This window comes from Erpetoichthys calabaricus, chromosome 4, assembly GCF_900747795.2.
Source record: "Erpetoichthys calabaricus chromosome 4, fErpCal1.3, whole genome shotgun sequence".
Lineage (NCBI taxonomy): Eukaryota > Metazoa > Chordata > Cladistia > Polypteriformes > Polypteridae > Erpetoichthys > Erpetoichthys calabaricus.
Window position 1 is genome coordinate 332,021,062 of NC_041397.2, and position 17,066 is coordinate 332,038,127.

The window sequence follows — 17,066 nt, forward strand, 5'->3', positions numbered from 1 at the left end:
AAACTACTGAAAACACATTACTTTAACATGGCCTTCTCATAACTTCACTGTAATTTAATCCTGACACTCTGTATATCCAATTCATTATAATAACTATTCATTCAAAATTTGTACTAACCCCTACTCTCTCTTCTGTTTCCTTTTCCGGTGTCCTATTGGTGGTGGCTTGTGCCACCACCATCTACCCAAAGCACCATGATGTTCCAACAATGATGGATGGATTAAAAGCCAGAAGTCTGTATAACCATCAGCATCAAGTGACTCCGTGAGAACCCTAACTACAAAGAGGACTATTTCATTTATGTTAGGTAGAATGCCCAAAGGGGACTGGGCGGTCTTGTGGCCTGGAACCCCTACAGATTTTATTTTTTTCTCCAGCTTTCTGGAGTTTTTTTTTTTTTTTTTGTTTTTTCTGTCCACCCTGGCCATCGGACCTTACTCCTTATTATGTTAACTAAGGTTGTCTTATTTTAATTTCTTTTTTGTCTTTTATTCTTTTTTTCTTCATTATGTAAAGCACTTTGAGCTACTTTTTGTATGAAAATGTGCTATATAAATAAATGTTGTTGTTGTTGTTGTTGTTGTTTAGGAGAGATGGTAGTGGAGTTTTTAACCAGATTGTTTAATGGAATCTTGGAAAGTGAGAGGATGCCTGAGGAGTGGAGAAGAAGTGTACTGCTGGGCCGATATTTAAGAATAAGGGGGATGTGCAGGACTGCAGTAACTTCAGGGGGATAAAATTGATGAGCCACAGCATGAAGTTATGGGAAAGAGTAGTGGAAGCTCAGTTAAGAAGTGAGGTGATGATTAGTGAGCAGCAGGAGGTTTTCATGCCAAGATAGAGAATCACAGATGTGATGTTTGCTCTGAAGATGTTGATGTTGAAGTTTAGAGAAGGTCAGAAGGAGTTGCATTGTGCCTTTGTGGACCTGGAGAAAGCATATAACAGGGTGTCTCAAGAGGAGCTGTGGTATTGTATGAGGAAGTCGGGAGTGGCAGAGAAGTACATAAGAGTTGTGCAGGATATTGTGGAATATGACCCAGACCCAGACAGGCAGACACGTTGTAATCACCCCACACACATTTATTTAGGGCTTCCATATTTACAAAGTCACTACTCACAGACCCCCAATACCCCACAGTCCAGGCCAACACAATGCCTTCTCTCTCTGTCTTCAGACCGCCTCCTTCTCTCCTCAAGAGACCTCGTCCTCCTTCCACCCGACTCAAGTCCATCTCTGAAGGGAGGCGGCCCCTTTAAATAAGCACCCGGATGTGCTCCAGGTGTGTTCCCAGCAATCTCCCACCAACACGCCCCAGTGTGGCGGAAGTGCCGGCTGTCTCCCTGGAAGCACTCCGGGTGTCCCTGTTCCTCTTCCCCCCAGCACTTCCTGGTGTGGCGGAAGTGCTGAGGTCCAGGGTCCTCCAGGTATTGGGGTCCCCCTGGCGGTGACCATAGTCCCCTACAGGGTCGAGCTTCCCAGCTCTATACCCGCGGCTCCCAGGGCAGTCGTCCCCTCGAGGTCTGGAGGTGGCACAAGCCCTCCTCCGGTCTTCTCGGGTGTCCCGGATGGGTACCACCTCCATCCGGGTACCACAATATGTACGAGGGAAGTGTGACAGTGGTGAGGTCTGCGGTAGGAGTGACGGAGGTGGGATTACATCAGGGATCAGCTCTGAGCCCTTTCTTGTTTGTAATGGTGATGGACAGGCTGACAAACGAGATTAGACAGGAGTCCCCGTGGACTATGATGTTTACTGATGACATTGTGATCTGTAGCGATAGTAGGGAGCAGGTGGAGGAGACCCTGGAGAGGTGGAGATATGAGAGGAGAGGAATGAAGGTCAGTAGGACCACCAAGACAGAATACATGTATGTGAATGAGAGGGAGGTCAGTGGAATGGTGAGGATGAGGGGAGTAGAGTTGGTGAAGGTGGATGAGTTTAAATACTTGGGATCAACAGTACAGAGTAACGGGGATTGTGGAAGAGAGGTGAAGAAGGGAGTGCAGGCAGGGTGGAATGGGTAGAGAAGAGTGACAGGAGTGATGTGTGACAGACGGGTATCAGCAAGAGTGAAAGTGAAGATCTACAGGACGGTAGTGAGACCAGCTGTGTAATATGGGCTGGAGACGGTGGCACAGGAGACACAGCTGGAGGTGGCAGAGTTAAAGGTGTGAAGATTTGCATTGGGTATGACGAGGAGGAACAGGATTAGAAATGATGACATTAGAGGGTCAGCTGAGGTGGGACGGTTGGGATACAAAGTCAGAGAAGAGAGATTGTCTTGGTATGGACATGTGCAGAGGAGAGATGCTGGGTATATTGGGAGAAGGATGCTAAGGATAGAGCTGCCAGGGAAGAGGAAAAGACGAAGGCCTAAGAGAAGGTTTATGGATGTGGTGAGAGAGGACATGCAGGTGATGGGTGTAACAGAACAAGATGGAGAGGACAGAAAGATAAGAAGATGATCTGCTGTGGCAGCTCCTAATGGGAGCAGCTGAAAGAAGAAGAAGAAGAAGACCCTTACTTCTTGTTCTGTCTCCTTTCTTGGTAACCCTAACCCGTAGATCAATCATTACCAAAGTTAACCATCACAATAGATAAAGGTTTGCTTAGAGTAAACTCTAACTAATAATATATATATTTTTTAAATTACTGTTGGATTTTGAAAGACCCCAGACTATTACACCTCTCTGTATGGACATTAGCATTCTAGACATAACTTTAAAAAATATAGAAAAAAAACACTAAAGCAATTAAAACGTGAAAGATTCTGAGCTGTTTTATTATCAAATTGTGGTGGGATTCTCTGTATCCGTCTTTCTTGTAATAATTGCCCTTCATATCACGGAACGCCCCAACATCGGTCACGGAACACCCTCTGATGTCAGTTTCGATACGCCCAGCATTGTTTTTGTTGGAGTTCGAAGAAATGGTGGACTTTAATAAATCCTTCTGAAATCTTTTCGAGGAAAGAAGAAGAAGACACAGTTTGAGTTGGAAATCAAGATGGCAGTGAGTTTGTTGCAAGTTTTACTAATATTAGATAATATTATACTTTACTGCTAGGGTACGAATTATACCAGAGTGTCATAAAGATGTTGAATCGACTTTCAGGTTCCGTGCAGTACTAAGCGCTCTAAGAAAGTATTAACAGTTAAACAACAAACAGGTCGGTTTGTGTAGCTAATTGTTTCAGGGCTGTTCGGAATACTCGATTCTGAATAGTAAATCGATGGATTCAGCAGTCAATCATTTTTTATATCAATTGTTATGATACGTATTTGACCGTTGTTGAGTATAATTAACCATAGCTAAGTGTAACGGAATGTAATCAAATATAAGTGACCGTGATTAAGTACTTGTGATTGCTAGAACATCATTCAGTTAATAGTGGATATCCTGGTTTTCAATTATAGTAATGTTCTAGTCAGAAGTTGGAATATACTTAGGTCACTTTAGATGATCTTTTTCATAGTTCTGTGTTTATATTTACAGTACATAACTGAACATTTTAATAAGTAGCTACAAACAAAGGGCAAGTGTGAATGCAATATTCAATTACCTCGAGTTGAAGAAAGTTCAAATTAGATTGTAGACAATAATGGGAAAAAGAACTTCCAGGACAGAATCATGTTGTTATTATTGATATTATTTTATAAAGTTCTTGTTATGTATATGTAAAAATTTAATACTAAATATAAGTTCTATTTAATGTTTCAAATAATTGCATTGAATGTGTTATGTGCCTGCACCCTGGTATTAAGGTGCACGTTACAGCCGGAACTTATTTTATATACATAAAATGGTGGAAGTTTGGTAATAGCCGTATTTGTGTCTTTCTTTATTAACTTACTATTATACTGTTGGTTTAAGTGTAAAAACACAACAGAATTGGCGATGAGAAAATAAATAACCCTGCCGCATGCTGACTGTTCAAAACCAACTGAGCTTCTCTGCTTTGCGTTGAGTGAATTTCCATGTTTTCTATGTGCTTCGTGGCATACTGAAGAGCGCACCCTGGGCCTGCCAGAAGAGAGACGGATAAACACAGAAGTGAGTAAAGAAAATCTTAAGAATTTGAAACAAGATGTATGGCTGTGTAGGACAAATGGCTGCTTTTGACAGCACCGAGGAGGAATGGGCTACTTACATTGAGAGACTTGAGCAGTACTGCCTCGCAAATGATATCGGGAATGAGAGAAAGGTGGCTGTGCTTTTAAGTGTAATGGGTCCGAAAACTTATAATCTGTTGCGCAGTCTAGTGGCACCGTTGAAACCCACAGAAAAATCATTTAAAGATATTGTGGATGTATTGCAAGCACATTTGAACCCAAAGCCGATGATTATTGCCGAGCGGTTTCGCTTTCATAAACGGGACCAGCAGGAACACGAGTCAATTGCAGACTATATTGCTGAGCTAAGGCGGCTTACAGAGCACTGTCATTTTGGCGAGGGCTTGTCCGACATGCTAAGAGATCGACTCGTGTGCGGGCTTCACAACGAGAGCATACAGAAACGGCTCTTCACAGAAAGAGATTTAACATTACAGCGCGCACAGGAAATAGTGATTTCAATGGAAACGGCGGAAAAAGACGCCTTAGAATTTAAGAGAAAAGTGATTTCACAGTGCAGCCTCAATAAGGTTGTAGAAAAGCACGCTGAGAAAATGCCATCCTGCTGAAAAGAATTCTGCACAGATAGACAGGGAAGGTCTAAGCCTAGTGTGGGCGGTAAAGAAATTTAATCAATACCTATATGGTAAACATTTCACATTAGTTACTGATCATCAGCCCTTAGTTGCTATTTTCAGTCCTCATAAGTGTGTTCCAACCATGGCTGCAGCACGCTTACAACGATGGTCTTTGTTTTTAGGCGGCCATGACTACCAAATTGAATTCAGAGGCATAAAACAACAAGCAAATGCAGATGGACTTTCCCGTCTACCTTGTGAGTTTAAGGGAACTCAAAACCTTTCCGATCCAGCTGAAATTTTTCATCTAACACAACTGGAGCCCTTACCCATTACAAGTGCTCAAATTCAGAAAGAGACAAGTCGAGATCCCACTATGGCCAAATTATTTGACTTGATAATAAAAGGTTGGCCTTCTAGAAGTGATGCTGATCTCCCTGAGTACTCAAATCGACGTGACCAGTTATCAGTGTGTCAAGGATGCATTATGTGGGGCACAAGAGTGATTGTACGACCCAAACTTCGTACAAAAATACTTGAGGCACTTCATGAAGGTCATTTAGGTGTTGTAAAGATGAAAAGCTTAGCCCGAAGCTACATATGGTGGCCTGGAATTGACCTTCAAATAGAGAATCTGGCCAAGTCATGCACAGGATGTCAACAGACTCGGCGACAGCCCCAAAGCGCTCCCCTTCATACCTGGGAATGGCCAAGCTCTGTCTGGCAACGACTTCACATTGACTATGCAGGACCTTTCCATAATCGAATGTTTCTCATTGTGGTTGATGCACATTCAAAATGGCCTGAAATTTTTGCAGTAAAAAAGGCAACATCATCTAATACGGTAGATATACTCCACACCTTATTTGCACGTAATGGACTTCCAGAACAACTAGTCAGTGACAATGGCACTCAGTTTACATCTGCTGAGTTCCAGGCATTTGTAAAAAAGAATGGCATTAAGCACATCACCTCTGTTCCTTACCATCCTGCAACAAATGGTCTAGCTGAACGTTTTATTCAGTCCTTCAAACTATCTATGAAAGCCATGGAAAAGGAAAAAGAGTCGCTACATGTGAAAATTGCAAGCTTCCTTCTAGCCTATCGAAACACAGCTCACTCAACCACAGGTCAGACTCCAGCAATGCTTTTCCTGGGAAGAAGCTTGAGATCACGCTTAGATCTGCTAAAACCTGATTTGCGTATACATGTGCAAAAGAAGCAGTGCTTCCAAGACCAAAAACAACGCAAGCTTAGAATATTTGAGGTTGGACATAAAGTGCTTGCTAGAGACTACCGACACTCAAATCAGAAATGGCAACCTGGTAAGATTGTGTCAAAGACTGGTCCACTGACATACACAGTGCAGGTGGGGCATGATACAGTCTGGCGCAGACATATCGACCAGCTTCTAGATGCACAAGCTGAGGAAGACACATCACAAGATGAGGCTGAGGAGCTGATCATTCCTCAGAACTCAAATGAGTTTACCTTCTTGACACCTGATTCATCCCTTGCTGATGGTGAATCTCAGCCTCAAGAATCTGCTGAATCAACCTCATCTCAAATGTCTGCTCCACCTACACAAGAAAGACGCTATCCTGAGAGGATTCATAAACCTCCTGAAAGGTTGAACTTGTAGTCAATATTAATGTACAAAGTACTTAGGAGTCTGTTAGCTTTGGTAAGCTGCATTTCGCCATATATAAATGTTTCAGTACACCGTAGTAAATGGTGCACTTTTATATAGTATGCTTTAGCTGTCTTTATATTCATGTTTTGTATCCATGCCAAGTGTTTTGTAGATATGATATATATATAAAAAAAATACTGTTATACATCCAAGCTGGGTGGGAGGAAATGTTATGTATATGTAAAAATTTAATACTAAATATAAGTTCTATTTAATGTTTCAAATAATTGCATTGAATGTGTTATGTGCCTGCACCCTGGTATTAAGGTGCACGTTACAGCCGGAACTTGTTTTATATACATAAAATGGTGGAAGTTTGGTAATAGCCGTATTTGTGTCTTTCTTTATTAACTTACTATTATACTGTTGGTTTAAGTGTAAAAACACAACAGTTCTCTCCATGATAGTACAGTGTGTTTGAACTCTTAAAACAATATTAAATGTTTCATTGTTTTCAAGTCAAATCAAGTGAAACGTTTGTTCTCGTGCATGTTTGTCAGTTTTAAGGACTTTACATCCATTTTATATTCACCAGAGACACAGAAGTATATTGAAGACCACAGAGGAACCTCCAGTTGTGTTTGGTGCTCAGGAGTTTGCTTGTCTGTGTTGCTATAAAAGATCGGCTTCTACAGGCCTCATCAGCCACTTACAGAGCCACAGAAGGACAGTGGTGGTCCATGGAGGGATGTGCAGCTCTCTAGAGTATATCTTGTAACTTGTACAATTTGAGTAATTGACACTTTTAATACAATTAAATGCAGCTAGATATTCACCTTAACAACATGATTTTATTTGACAAAATGTACTTTACCACCTTTTGAAAATCTAGCTTTGAATAATTTTAGATTCATTAATTCATGACTGTGTATTAACACAATTTTCTCTTTTAAAATATTTAGTAGAATATGACAAAGATCACATTACAAATACTTTAATGTTCCAGAAGGTAAGTGTGGAATTACATTACCTATAATCGACAGGAAACATATAATATATTTTCATACATTTCATGCATCATTGACTGAATCTTTTATTAGTTTGTTCTGTTTAAAAGAATAATAGGACAGGATTTGCATGTTTTAACTTTATTAAATACTAGCAAAATACCCGCGCTTCGCAGCGGAGAAGTAGTGTGTTAAAGAGGTTATGAAAAAAAAAGGAAACATTTTAAAAATAACGTAACATGATTGTCAATGTAATTGTGTTGTCATTGTTATAAGTGTTGCTGTCTTTTATATATATATAGCAAAATACCCGCGCTTCGCAGCGGAGAAGTAGTGTGTTAAAGAGGTTATGTAACCATATATATACATAAACATATATACATATAAATACATATCTACATATACACATATCTACATATACATACGTATATACACATCCACATAAACATATATATACATATACAAATTTACATATCTACATATATATATATATATATAGACATAGATATATACATACATACATTCACATATATATATATATATATATATATATATATATATATATATATATATATATATATATATATATATATATATATATATATATACTGTATATATATATATATATATATAAACTGCATATATATATATATACTGTATATACAGTGGTGTGAAAAACTATTTGCCCCCTTCCTGATTTCTTATTCTTTTGCATGTTTGTCACACAAAATGTTTCTGATCATCAAACACATTTAACCATTAGTCAAATATAACACAAGTAAACACAAAATGCAGTTTTTAAATGATGGTTTTTATTATTTAGGGAGAAAAAAAATCCAAACCTACATGGCCCTGTGTGAAAAAGTAATTGCCCCCTTGTTAAACAATAACCTAACTGTGGTGTATTACACCCGAGTTCAATTTCCGTAGCCACCCCCAGGCCTGATTACTGCCACACCTGTTTCAATCAAGAAATCACTTAAATAGGAGCTGCCTGACACAGAGAAGTAGACCAAAAGCACCTCAAAAGCTAGACATCATGCCAAGATCCAAAGAAATTCAGGAACAAATGAGAACAGAAGTAATTGAGATCTATCAGTCTGGTAAAGGATATAAAGCCATTTCTAAAGCTTTGGGACTCCAGCGAACCACAGTGAGAGCCATTATCCACAAATGGCAAAAACATGGAACAGTGGTGAACCTTCCCAGGAGTGGCCGGCCAACCAAAATTACCCCAAGAGCGCAGAGACGACTCATCCGAGAGGTCACAAAAGACCCCAGGACAACGTCTAAAGAACTGCAGGCGTCACTTGCCTCAATTAAGGTCAGTGTTCACGACTCCACCATAAGAAAGAGACTGGGCAAAAACGGCCTGCATGGCAGATTTCCAAGACGCAAACCACTGTTAAGCAAAAAGAACATTAGGGCTCGTCTCAATTTTGCTAAGAAACATCTCAATGATTGCCAGGACTTTTGGGAAAATACCTTGTGGACTGATGAGTCAAAAGTTGAACTTTTTGGAAGGCAAATGTCCCGTTACATCTGGCGTAAAAGGAACACAGCATTTCAGAAAAAGAACATCATACCAACAGTAAAATATGGTGGTGGTAGTGTGATGGTCTGGGGTTGTTTTGCTGCTTCAGGACCTGGAAGGCTTGCTGTGATAGATGGAATCATGAATTCTACTGTCTACCAAAAAAATCCTGAAGGAGAATGTCCGGCCATCTGTTCGTCAACTCAAGCTGAAGCGATCTTGGGTGCTGCAACAGGACAATGACCCAAAACACACCAGCAAATCCACCTCTGAATGGCTGAAGAAAAACAAAATGAAGACTTTGGAGTGGCCTAGTCAAAGTCCTGACCTGAATCCAATTGAGATGCTATGGCATGACCTTAAAAAGGCGGTTCATACTAGAAAACCCTCAAATAAAGCTGAATTACAACAATTTTGCAAAGATGAGTGGGCCAAAATTCCTCCAGAGCGCTGTAAAAGACTCATTGCAAGTTATCGCAAACGCTTGATTGCAGTTATTGCTGCTAAGGGTGGCCCAACCAGTTATTAGGTTCAGGGGGCAATTACTTTTTCACACAGGGCCATGTAGGTTTGGATTTTTTTTTCTCCCTAAATAATAAAAACCACCATTTACAAACTGCATTTTGTGTTTACTTGTGTTATATTTGACTAATGGTTAAATGTGTTTGATGATCAGAAACATTTTGTGTGACAAACATGCAAAAGAATAAGAAATCAGGAAGGGGGCAAATAGTTTTTCACACCACTGTATGTATATATATGTATATGTATATAAATGTTTATGTGTGTGTGTATATTATATATATAATATATATATATATATATATATATAAAAGACAGCAACACTTATAACAATGACAACACAATTACATTGACAATCATGTTACGTTATTTTTAAAATGTTTCCTTTTTTTTTCATAACCTCTTTAACACACTACTTCTCCGCTGCGAAGCGCGGGTATTTTGCTAGTATATATATATATATATATATATATATATATATATATATATATATATATATATATATATATATATATATATACATATACACATACATGCAGTTTCAATAACACAGAAATCAATATAAACATTAACATCATTATCATATGAGAATATGAAGTAATATATAAGAAGCACATTTCATATAAATATAAATTATTAAACAGTAAAATCTTCTTCTGTAATTTGCTACCGTGGCAATTTGTGTGTCTGTCCAGGATTTTAAATCACCTGTAGCTCGCAAAACCGTTTCACCTATACACTTGAAATGTGGTACACATATAGTACGTCACGTCTACTATCCGCTTTATGGGTGATGATTGTATTACTCTTTTTATCTTTATTTTATTTTATTGTAGAATCAACTCCTATCTGCGCACACCAGGGTGGCCGTGGGCGGATGCGTATGGTGTATTCACTCCACGTTATCATGCATTGCGCTGTCACTGGTATTTTGATAAAAGAATTTGAACAACATATAAGAAGCGTATAAATTATTAAACAGTAAAACATTAACATTTAAGAAGTAAAGTTAGATTAAGTACTACTGCAGTGCCTTCGGGTATACCTCATTTTTTGTTTGCCCATTACATGCTCAAATGTATACATTTTTTGGTGTACCTACCCGAGAACACGCGACATATAACCGAGCGTGGGAGAAGCATGGATTTTAAACACGCGTTGAGTTCATCTGCTGGTCTCCCTCATGGAATAACTGGTAATGTTTGACTAAAATCTACAACGAGTAAAACGACATTACCTCCTATTTTTTTTTTTACGATCTCTGAGATCTTGCTTTTTTCGGTTCAAGGCTTCATAAGCTCTTTTATGTTCTATGGTGTACTTATCCCAAACCATCATCTTTGAATGTTGCAAGACTTTCGCCTTGTATGTAGATCGGGGTAATTACATTCATTGCATTCCTAGTCTGAATCACAATCTGATTGTATGGGTGGTTACCTGGCACTGTAGGGGTGCCACCCGTCCTTTAAAATACGGAATCATGCCGCATTTGAGAATGAAATTGCGCGTCCCGTTTTGAATCAATACTGGACGGGATTTGTCCCGTATTTTTTTTATCATTTTTTTTAAAGCAGCGTCTCATGCAAATCATCCCACAAGCATTTTATGAAGATGCCTCCTTTCCTACTTTTGATTGGGTAATACTTGATGTCATCGTTAGTTTGATTGGTCTTTATAACTGTCCAGTGAGGAGGGCGTGTCTTTTAAGTAGAGTCTGCAAACTGTTGGCACTGAGATGTGGCGTCAGCGCTAGAGTTGAAGCCCCTAACGTTGTGGTCAGCAAGTCGGCTAACATCCGCCATGTGCCGTCTTTCAGTTGCAAGAAGCAGATCATAGAATGGTTGAAACTGTTGCCCCTAACGTTGCGCCACGGCGTGTGGTTCGTTTATACCTCGTGTCTTCTCATTAAACTTTTATCTCGCGAATATGTTATTGCAATCCGCAGCGGGAGCGTTTCTATAAACTTAATTTAAACTTACGTTTTACACCGTGCTTTGTTTCCCTTATGAACATGCTTGTATGCTTCACTCGCTCCCTTCTCAATTGTTTAATTAATTTTTTGCTCGTCGCTGTTTGCGGCTCTTCCTTCATTTCCCTCTACTTCGTTCTTTTATCTCGCGAATATGTTATTGCAATCCTTAACGGGAGCGTTTCAATAAACTGATTGAAAATAGTTTTGCATTTACCTTTTTAGTAAAAGGCGAGCTTTTAAGCCTGAGAAATCACCCCGTAAATGCACACGTTTAATTGCACATGTGTTAATATGTATGCTTACACAGTATTAAAAGACAGTCAAAAATTAACGTCATTTACCTTCGTTCCCGCGTTTGACTCGTGCTGTAAATCTCTTCCTTGTTTTTAGTTCACGTGATTACGTAGGAGGCGTGATGACGCGATACGTGACTCCGCCTCCTCCATTACAGTGTATGGACAAAAAATATGTTCCAGTTATGACCATTATGCGTAGAATTTCGAAATGAAACCTGCCTAACTTTTGTAAGTAAGCTGTACGGAATGAGCCTGCCAAATTTCAGCCTTCCACCTACACGGGAAGTTCGAGAATTAGTGATGAGTGAGTCAGTCAGTCAGTGAGTCAGTGAGGGCTTTGCCTTTTATTAATATGTATAGATAAGGATTATCTGAATTTCTTTTGAACAGTTTTAAATGTTTAGCAAAATAATTCTGAACATTAACCTTTTTTTCTTTGTACTGTTTCAGGTTTCAAAATATACAAGTGATCACTGAACTGCCAGGGATCAGGCCGCTGCCATTGCTGTTATTGCCAGAAAACTGTAGTCCATAAAGATCAGTTCATCTGGCACTTGTCAGGGTGTGGCAAAGGTCCTAAAGTGCTCTCTCTGCCCTCCGTGCCCACGGCACTGGTCACTGCCCAGCCTCTGCCCTCTGAATTCCATAAGGTGGTCCAAGTCAAGATCAGAACATTAGAACACTCTAGACGAGAACAGGCCATTCAGCCCAACAAAGCTCGCCAGTACTATCCACTTATTTCTTCCAAGAAAACATCAAGTCGAGTTTTGAAAGACCCTAATGTCTTAATGTCTACCACACTACTTGGTAGCTTATTCCAAGTTTCTATCGTTCTTTGTGTAAAGAAAAACTTTCTAATGTTTGGGCGAAATTTACCCTTAACCATTTTCCAACTGTGTCCGTGTTCTTGATGAACTCATTTTAAAATAACAGTCTCGATCCACTGCACTAATTCCCTTCATAATTTTAAACACTTCAATCATGTCACCTCTTAATCTTCTTTTGCTTAAACTGTAAAGGCTCAGCTCTTTTAATCTTTCCTCATAATTCAACCCCTTTAGCCCTGGAATCAGCCTAGTCGCTCTTCTCTGGACCTTCTCCAGTGCTGTTATGTCCTTTTTGTAGCCTGGGGACCAAAACTGCACACAGTACTCAAGATGAGGCCTCACCAGTGCATTATAAAGGTTGAGCAGAACCTCCTTGGACTTGTACTCCACACATCAAGGTGCTATATAACCTGACAATCTGTTAGCCTTCTTAATGGCTTCTGCACACTATCGGGAAGTCGATAGCTTAGAGTCCACTATGACTCCTAAATCCTTCTCATAAGGTGTACTCTCGATTTTCCGACCGCCCATTGTGTATTCAAACCTCACATTTTTACTTCCTATGTGTAATTCTTTACATTTACTGACATTAAATTTCATCTGCCACAAATCTGCCCAAGCCTGTCTGCTGTCCAAGTCCTTCTGTAATGATATAACGGATTCCAAATGATCTGCTAATCCACCTATCTAGGTATCATCTGCAAACTTAACCAGCTTGTTACTTATATTCCTATCTAAATCATTTATACATATTAAAAATAGCAGCGGCCCTAGCACTGACCCCTGCTGGTCACCACTCTTAACATCAGCCAGTTCTGATGAGGTTCCTCGCACCATCACTCTCTGCTTCCTGTGTCTGAGCCAATTCTGCACTCATCTACAAACATCACCCTGAACTCCCACATCTTTTAATTTGATGCCCAACCTCTCATGTGGCACCTTATCAAATGCTTTCTGAAAGTCCAGATAAATAATATCATCTGCTCCACTTTGATCGTATTCTTTTGTTGCCTCCTCATAGAATTCCAGCATGTTAGTAAAACACGACCTCCCTCTTCCGACCCCATGCTGACTGCTTAGAATAACTCCTATCCTTGCCAGGTGTTGCTCGATCTTATCCTTAATAATTCCTTCCATTAATTTTCCTGTGATGCATGTTAAGCTTACTGGCCTATAGTTGCTTGGATCTGCCCTGTCACCCTTTTTATATAATAGGATGATATTTGCCATAAGAAAGGTGCAATGTTCTCTTTGTAACCTCAGACTGAACAAAAAGAACCTTCAAGTGCACATGAAGAGAAAACACTCCAGCTGTAAGCCATGGATTAGTACAGAACATCATCTTAAGTCCATGAGTATTGACAAGGCTGGAGGAATATTTGCTGTCGCAAAAGTTTTCCACGGTGAATCAATTCCAGTGCACGTTCAGAAGAAGACCTGGGGTTCTACACATAAAATTCTATGTGAAATGAATGTTTGCTGGCGTAATTTGGATTTTGCATTAAGGAGTGGCCTTTGATTGTCAACACATTCAGTCCCTTTTCTATTGTCTCGCAACAGGCAACACAGATGTGGTCTTAACTGAGGAAGTGCTAAATGACACGGTTAGGGAAAAGTGGAAGGGAGAACATAAAAAAGAACAAGGCTTGAAAAGGCAACGTGAAGCTACAGAACATGGCATCACCCTAAGGTCACATGAGGTCACACTGAATGTTAAAAGTTCAAAGAGGTTCATATCAGTGTAGGAGCCCAAAGTGTCCTATTACAGTAGACCTGCCAGGGTTTAGGCATACTATGGCATCAAGTGGAATTCCTGGCACTGTCCATGTTCCAAAACACGAATGTCATGTTTGCATAAATATATAGCACAATGGCATCTTCTTCAGACTAACAGGGAACCTTTGAAGAGAGTTAAGAGCACAGAAGACTCAGAAGAATTCAAAATAGGAAATACAAAGGACACCAGCTGGTCAGAATCTGACAGTGTACGAAAAGAAACCCTTTATCCACCAAAGGGCGATGGTCTTTGAGGGAGAGTTCTTATGTCGTGTTTCATCTGTTCATGGCTGAGTGGACACCACAGCTTGGGAAATACGGTTCCTATATTTTAACACTTCTGACCTTTTTCCACTCGTGTTTTGTATTAGTGTCATATAATCTAATGATGAACATTCCAGTCTGTGTTGCAGAATATCAATAAAATCAATCTGAACACAGAGTACAATTGGATATAAGTGTGTATTTGGTGTGTGTGTGTGTGTGTGTGTGTGCAACTATCTGTAAATATATATAGCATTTAATACTGTGTGTGAATGAAGTCCAAATCAGTCATTTGAAGATCTATGTCTGTGTGTCTGTGTGTGTCTGTGTATGTGTGTGTGTGTTGGTATAAATGCTTTAAAAGGACACAACGTCTGACATTTCACCAACATTATAAGGGCATCTCGAATTACAAGGACACTTTGTGAATTGCCCCTTGGGATTAATAAAGTATCTATCTATCTATCTATCTATCTATCTATCTATCTATCTATCTATCTATCTATCTATCTATCTATCTATCTATCTATCTATCTATCTATCTATCTATCTATCTATCTATCTATCTCCTAATGTCCTCATAATTCGGCTGCATTTTCTTACGTTTTATCACCTTCTACAGCCCGCCCGCACTTTTTTTCCTCAAGTCCCTGTTGACCAGATAACTCTGATTCTGATGTGTAAGCTGTGTGTGCTCATTTTTTTTCCCCGCCCCTGTAGGCTGGTCGTGGTATTGCAACTACTAATAGCGCTAAACACAAATCCACACAGGCTAACTTATGCACATGCGCGCAATCGTGCGCCTCAGATGCAGAAATGCGTTCTGGAAAGTGTTTAGCATAGATAAGTTTTATTTCGATACAATTCAATGATTTAAGATTAAGTTTGTTTATTAGTTAGAAAAAGTAATAAATATATGACGTGAAAAGGGCTTTACATTAAATATTTGGATTATGACGTTTTCATAAAACACCACCGTAATAAGCAATAATGATTGTCCAATATAATCAAATTTTTACTTAAAGATTACAAGATTGTTGAATATGTTATTGTAATATTTATTTTGTTATTGACTATTTCCGTAATTAGTGTTGCATTTTTTTTTGAGTATGTTAGAACACAGACACACACACACACACACACACAGACACACACATACTGGTAAATGTGGTTTATGAGGGTCACCTGAACCAATCCTGCATTATTAGGACATCCATCACTTCATCCATCCATTGTCTCCCGCTTATCCGAGGTCGGGTCGCGGGGGCAGCAGCTTGAGCAGAGATGCCCAGACTTCCCTCTCCCCGGCCACTTCTTCTAGCTCTTCCGGGAGAATCCCAAGGCGTTCCCAGGCCAGTCGAGAGACATAGTCCCTCCAGCGTGTCCTGGGTCTTCCCCGGGGCCTCCTCCCGGTTGGACGTGCCTGGAACACCTCACCAGGGAGGCGTCCAGGAGGCATCCTGATCAGATGCCCGAGCCACCTCATCTGACTCCTCTCGATGCGGAGGAGCAGCGGCTCTACTCTGAGCCCCTCCCGGATGACTGAGCTTCTCACCCTATCTTTAAGGGAAAGCCCAGACACCCTGCGGAGGAAACTCATTTCAGCCGCTTGTATTCGCGATCTCGTTCTTTCAGTCACTACCCATAGCTCATGACCATAGGTGAGGGTAGGAACATAGATCGACTGGTAAATTGAGAGCTTCGCCTTGCGGCTCAGCTCCTTTTTCACCACGACAGACCGATGCAGAGCCCGCATTACTGCGGATGCCGCACCGATCCGCCTGTCGATCTCACGCTCCATTCTTCCCTTACTCGTGAACAAGACCCCGAGATACTTGAACTCCTCCACTTGGGGCAGGATCTCGCTACCAACCCTGAGAGGGCACTCCACCCTTTTCCGGTTGAGGACCATGGTCTCGGATTTGGAGGTGCTGATTCTCATCCCAGCCGCTTCACACTCGGCTGCGAACCGATCCAGAGAGAGCTGAAGATCATGGCCTGATGAAGCAAACAGGACAACATCATCTGCAAAAAGCAGTGACCCAATCCTGAGCCCACCAAACCGGACCCCCTCAACGCCCTGGCTGTGCCTAGAAATTCTGTCCATAAAAGTTATGAACAGAATCGGTGACAAAGGGCAGCCCTGGCAGAGTCCAACTCTCACTGGAAACGGGTTCGACTTACTGCCGGCAATGCGGACCAAGCTCTGGCACCGATCGTACAGGGACCGAACAGCCCTTATCAGGGGGGCCGGTACCCCATACTCTCGGAGTACCCCCCACAGGATTCCTCGAGGGACACGGTCGAATGCCTTTTCTAAGTCCACAAAACACATGTAGACTGGTTGGGCAAACTCCCATGCACCCTCCAGGACCCTGCTAAGGGTATAGAGCTGGTCCACTGTTCCGCGACCAGGACGAAAACCACACTGTTCCTCCTGAATCCGAGGCTCGACTATCCGACGGACCCTCCTCTCCAGGACCCCTGAATAGACTTTTCCAGGGAGGCTGAGGAGTGTGATCCCTCTGTAGTTGGAACA

General features: G+C 40.7%; 2 protein-coding genes and 1 long non-coding RNA gene across 35 annotated transcripts in view; 2 read left to right on the forward strand and 1 right to left on the reverse strand.

Moving 5' to 3' along the window:
* LOC114641392 (C-type lectin domain family 5 member A-like) overlaps window positions 1-17,066 on the forward strand; it is a 1,576,682-nt gene that overhangs the window by 647,548 nt on the left and 912,068 nt on the right. The gene's annotated exons all lie outside the window — the stretch shown is intronic.
* LOC127527375 (CD209 antigen-like protein E) overlaps window positions 1-17,066 on the reverse strand; it is a 381,022-nt gene that overhangs the window by 228,452 nt on the left and 135,504 nt on the right. The gene's annotated exons all lie outside the window — the stretch shown is intronic.
* Window positions 2,993-17,066, forward strand: part of LOC114643428 (uncharacterized) — a 54,644-nt gene continuing 40,570 nt past the window's right edge. The window contains exons 1-2 of the long non-coding RNA XR_007934685.1: window positions 2,993-3,018; window positions 6,925-6,997. This is a non-coding gene — a long non-coding RNA (uncharacterized LOC114643428). The remainder of the gene's footprint in view (window positions 3,019-6,924; window positions 6,998-17,066) is intronic.